Below are 6,000 nucleotides of genomic sequence, written 5' to 3'. Positions count from 1 at the left end.
TTCTGTAATGGCTTAGTTTTTTCTTTGAAGTAACTCTGTGAAGTCTGAGTTGACTTTATGTATATATTTTATTACAGAGGTTAAATTCTTGATTGGCAGAGACAGAATTTGAAACAGTAGAGGCTATGGATTATAAAAACAGTGTAAACTGAAACAGGCAGCAAATTTACTTAAATGCATTGGAGTAGTATTGTGACATACAAAGATAGATGATCTATTTGGAACTGGAAAAGGATATCATAAACATTTCAAAGGCCTTGACAGTAATTTCAATTGATTTCTGTAGCTTTCTGACCAGATCTGTCCTATACTAGGTGCTTTATTTTCCAAATCTAGAAACCTAGAATCTAGCAAGATGTTTGTTCTTAACAGCGGATATAAAAACAGAATTGGAATTCTCGGATTCTTAGTTCTGTTACTGACTAGCTATAATTTTTTGAACAAGTTAGCTGGAATTATTTTCTCTCTCGCTTTTCTCTAATGCAAAATGGAGATAATTCTGTTTCATTTTCTTCTGAAAAACACTTTAAGATGTTCCATAAGTAGAAAGAATTATTCATTCATGATCTCATAACATAATTATCTGTACTAGTTACTGTCAATTTTTATGTTATGTTCAAATTATATGGCATACCACCTTGATAATGTGTTCAGGCTTCAGTAATCTATGACACATTTCTAAACTGAGACTTTCAGAGGGGCCTTCATCATAGGGTATTATATAATTACTGTTATGTATCAGGTTTTACATTTTTGCATTCGGTCTTTCAGTTTCCTGAAACTTTTGAGGTTAAAACTTTTCAGATTTATTCACTTCTCAAGTGGTACCTGTAATTAACTGTACACTCTAAAGCTGGTAGCCCTTTCTTGGTAACAGGGCAAGCTGGACAGGAAAAAATCCTATGTATTATTTGAAATTATTCAATATTGGTTTTAGCCACATATTGAACAGATTTTTTGCAGCATAGGATAAATGTTCCAAATGAAAACTGTCTTTGTTCATTACATTGTTGTTCTGATATCTTTATGAACCTTTCAGCTTTTCATTTGGGGCCTTAAGTTTTTATCAGCTTTTTGTGAAGCTGAAAAATCATATATTGTAGAGATAAGAGGAAGAGTACTCTGTAAGTAAAAAGATAGTAGGCTAGAACCTGTGGACCACTTGCACTGTGCAGTAAACAAATTAAGTTGTAGTATTTCTGAAAATTCCCTGGAGAGTGTTCCTTTGCTGTGGGGAAAATGTTTATGAACAGAGTAGAAGTATAATAGACTTTCTTCTTGCTTTGCTAGTCATCTTCTGCTAGTAGAGAAGTTAGAAGTAGTCCTATTTCTTTGTAGTCCAATGCTTAGAGTGGCTTTAAGTATTGCTAGTGCCAAGAATGTCAAAATCAAAGTAGGTTCTCAGATTCTCTTGATTTTCACCTTTTTCATGCTTGAAAGAATTTAAGAAACTATTGTCACAGTTCATGAAGAAATCACAAGATGCTGGAGAAGTGCTGTGGATGCATGGGTTAAACTCTGATCTTGTTAATCAAGTGCATGGGCTCTTTATGTATATCTGACACAAGTATGCTGTATGATGTTGGAGAAGCTGTTGTATCCAACATAGTAAAATAGAAACATTACCATTCATTTCCCATGTTTGAGGATCAGAGAGCCATAATGAGAGATGTTTTGTAATGTTCTTTGGAAATATTCATCTCTAAGAAAATAAATTACTGTATTTCTCTGCTGCTGGGAAGTGTGAAGAAGTAGTGAACACTGCAAAGGGGAGAACAAAGTTCCTTCCTCATGGCCTAGACTTATTGTCTCACACAGAAGCCAGAGAGCATGGAAAAAAGTCTCTCCTGTGAGATTCTGTGGATGTATAATTACTAGAACATGAGGGACAAGGAAAGAATGTTTGGCAAAGATACTTTCTGTATGGAGAAACATGCACACATGCAAAATAATAGTTGACAAAGAAAGAGAGCGAGAAAGAAGGTACATGCAGTATACCAGTGAATGCTCACGATATGTCAGAAGGCATGGTTTTTGAGTAAAATATGGAATAAATGACCTTTTTTGGAGTCATGACTTGTGAAAACATTGGAAAATCACTTTCAGATGAAAATTTAAATACTTATTTGCAGAATATTCTTATGTTGGATATATTGTGTTACCTAAATGTTGTTAAACTGATGCCCACTTGGAAGGAAATTTTAACAGGTGACAATGGCAGCTGCTTAATTAGCACAGTATTACCTAGTAAAGCATTTTTTGACAAAAAGAGCTATCTACATAAAGACGACCAAGGACTGTAAGAAAATTAAGAGTCTGTCTGTTGTTAGGAAACAGTGCAAAACCTTCCCATACCCTTTTGAAGTCTTCTTTCAAAAATCAGAACAAGAATATGTGAATTTAAGGGGTAATGAATGGGATAAAGGAGGGAAAGGAAAGGAAAGGAAAGGAAAGGAAAGGAAAGGAAAGGAAAGGAAAGGAAAGGAAAGGAAAATATCTTGTTTTTATGCTTGCAGAGAGTATGAACACTGTAATAGAAGGAGGGAAAAGTGAAATTAAGGATAGAAGAGAATGTTCTAATATTAACTGAAGCTGTTGGTGTTCTGACTGGTATAGCAGAGAACATGAAGAACATGAAGTATTTGAACTGAGTTAAAAAGTTGGATAAAAAACCTAAATGCTATTTAAACAAATAAAAAGGGTTTGAAGCTGGGAGCACCAGCAATCAGAGCAACATATAAATGAAGACCTGCATGAAAGGCAGTAACACAAAATGATTTTAGAAAAGCAGGTGTTTGAAGAATGTGAAATGAAGATAAGTGTCTCTGTTGCATAGTATGAATACAGATTCTGGTAGAGACTCTGCAGTTGAGAGCAGTTTCAATCAAATCCACATGTAAACATATATGACAGACTAGTATTTGTGTAATATGGACCATAAGACAAATGATGGATGTGGCAGAAACATGAGCTACTTGAAAGAATTGAAAGAATTTGTAAGAAAATATATATCTATAATGTTAAGTCCTAGATCAAAATTGGCCAAGAATGCAATCTAAAGAGCAGCTTTACTGGGCTGATAATGGTTGGAATACCTGAATTCTCCATGCTTTATTGTCTTTTAACCTAAAAGATCTTCAAGTGATTAGTGTTGTGCCCAAAATTGTTTCCTCTGAAGAATTAAGATACCTATCCCACCTGTAAGCCACTCTGGGATCTTGAATCCTGCTTGGCATAGTGTTTAAGTTTTAGAAGGCCTTGATCTCATAGGAAGCCTTAGGGCATGCTTAATGAAACTGTTTCAGGCACCAGATGAATGCTGGCATTGCTGCTTTCTTTTTAAAGTGCAAAGTAGTGGCATTATGAATAGAAGACAGGAGATCTGATTTGATTCCATCTTTGACCCGGAGGCATTCAAATATTTATTACTTACTTCTTGAGAGAATGCCTAAATCAGTAGATTTATCAGCCTTTTCTTTTTGGGAAGGACTGGGGGAGTATTTACTACCTCTCCTAATGCAACTGGCTCACTATGTAGCAAGAATATGTGATATATGGAACAGACAGAAAAAAAGTGATAACATAATTTAGTGGCTAGAGCACATGCTGAGGAGTGTCCTGGAGGGCTACAGAGAAACTCTATTTTAATTGATATGATTGTTGAATCAAAGGTTAAGTCTCCATTATCTCCCAAACAAACAAAACCAGCCCAGAAGTAATCTGAAAATCCTGCTTTCATCTTTGTTTTGTCTCAGTTTGACTAACACTTCTCTTCCTGTTCTGTCCAATCGTTTCTTGACAGTTTGGTTGTCAAAATATAGAGATGACAAATGACTTCTTTTCACAAAACCACAGATAATGTGTGTACTGCTGGAACATAGTGCAACGTGTGCAAACTCTTATGGATGTTAATAGTTCTGTCAGCCTCTCAATTGGTAAAACATACTTCTCAGAAATAACGTCTTTTTACTAACATGAAAAATTGGCTTAGAATCACCACTGATCAACTGTATCAAAAAGTACTTTCAAGAGGTATAATAAATTAAAATATAAAATCTTAAGACAAAATTAATGCAATAATGTCTGAATATTTTTAATCAAGTGCCAAACACTACAAAAATATAGGTAAAAAAGTCCACCCAGCTGAATAAAGTTTCACAAGAAAAAATATCTGTTTAATTCTATGGACAGAATACCAACTTTGCAGCAATGAGTTAAAAAAAAAAATCTCATCTGACGTTTTTATCAGCTGCTGTTCATACTCCTCACTTTTACTAAGCTTCCAGAAGTCCTGCTGGCCCCCAATAGTAACTGATTTGTAGACTGATTTTTCTCTTTAGTGGTCTGAAACTCATTTCAAGTTACAGCAATGAATAAGATTATTTCCCATTAAGCTGATATCCAGGTTTGGTTAATCTGCTAGAACTCTTTGAATGAAAGGTTCTGTGAATAGTTAAATTACCTACATCTTAGGTAATGTACATTTGAAGAAAGGAGCTGGCCTCTAAAGCTTTGATTTTGTTGAACTGTTGGTCATTTCTTAGACTTTTTCTGAATCCCTCTGAAGTATTTTTATTTTGATAGTGTTAGCATACCTTACTCTACAGTTGTATTTATTAACAAGTATGTGTTTTTTCTGCAAGATTTAATACATATAGTCTAAAACTTTTAAAAATTGTGATTAAGATTACAAATGAATGGATTTTAAAAATGTTACTTGGCCATGTGCTAAATCCACAAATTGTGGTCTCTGTTACCTACATCTCATCATCAGAGAGTTAGAATGAAATGCTTAATATTGTTGAGTGAATATCTTTAAGCACAAATTTCTATAAATTTCTGAAGTATTATGTTAAGACAGTGTAGGTTTAAAAATTATCCACCATAAATATTTGAATGTAAAGTAGAGAATGTGGTGTTAAGGATATTATTTTAAGGGCTATCTGTCTCTCACTTAGAGATAGATAGTCTTGAATGGCTACTATGCCAGTGGGATAAGAATATAAGAATGGCTGTAGGAAGTTAGAGATAAGATGTAGAAACCAGTCCAGGAAATAGTTTCACACTCAAGCCAAAGTGGATATCTAGGGAAAAATACTAGAACAAGGCATATGTAATGATACTTTCCCATTCTCCTTTGATTTACAATTCAGGGACTTCCTGAGATAGAGGGTTTTTTTGTAGCAGGCCTCCCTGTAGCTAGGCCTCCCAGATCCATGCGTCTACCAGCAGAGTCTGACTGAGTGAAGCATTGCCCAGACAAAGGAAGATAGAATTATCACAGAATGGTTGAGGTTGGAAGTGACCTCTGGATATCATCTAGTCCAACCATGCTCAAACAGGGTCATCTAGAGCACATTGCCCAGGAGCCTGTCCAGAGGGCTTTTGAGTATCTTCAAGGATGGAGACTCCACAACCTCTCTGGACAATCTGTTCCAGTGCTCTGTCACTCCCACAGTAAAGAAATTCCTCCTCATAATCAGGCAGAACTTCCTGTGTTTCAGTTTGTGCCCATTGCCTCTTTTCCTGTTGCATGGCACTACTTAAGAGAGTTCAGCTCCACCCCCACAACACCCTCCCTTCAGATACTTATACACATAAATTCTCCCTGAGTTCTTGCAGCCTTTCCTCATAGAGGAGATGCTCCAGTCCTTTAATCTTCTTTGTATCCCTTTGCTGGACTCTCTCCAGTAGTTCCATGTCTCTCTCATACTGGGGAGCCCAGAACTGGATGCAGTATTCCAAATGTGGCCTCACTAGGGCTGAGTAGAGGGGCAAGATCACCTCTCTCGACCTACTGCCAACACTCTTCCTACTGAAAAAGGTGATGTCATCTCCCCGTCAGGGAATCGAACCCTGGTCTCCCGCGTGACAGGCAGGGATACTCACCACTATACTAACGAGGAGTGAGGGTGGAAGGGTTTAGCCAAGTGGAGATGTAAAATTCTTGGGATCAGATGGCCTATAAGGGTATTGAGGGAGCTGTGCAGTTCATTATGA

The 6,000-nt window shown here is 36.3% G+C and overlaps 1 non-coding gene across 1 annotated transcript; it reads right to left on the bottom strand.

Annotated features, from left to right (window-relative positions):
• Positions 1-5,834: 5,834 nt before the first annotated feature.
• Positions 5,835-5,906, bottom strand: TRNAD-GUC (transfer RNA aspartic acid (anticodon GUC)). Its single transcript has one exon. It is a non-coding gene; the product is annotated as a tRNA-Asp (tRNA).
• Positions 5,907-6,000: the final 94 nt, after the last annotated feature.

Source organism: Rhea pennata, chromosome 1, assembly GCF_028389875.1.
Source record: "Rhea pennata isolate bPtePen1 chromosome 1, bPtePen1.pri, whole genome shotgun sequence".
Taxonomy (NCBI): domain Eukaryota; kingdom Metazoa; phylum Chordata; class Aves; order Rheiformes; family Rheidae; genus Rhea; species Rhea pennata.
This window is presented reverse-complemented; position numbering and strand designations above follow the sequence as displayed.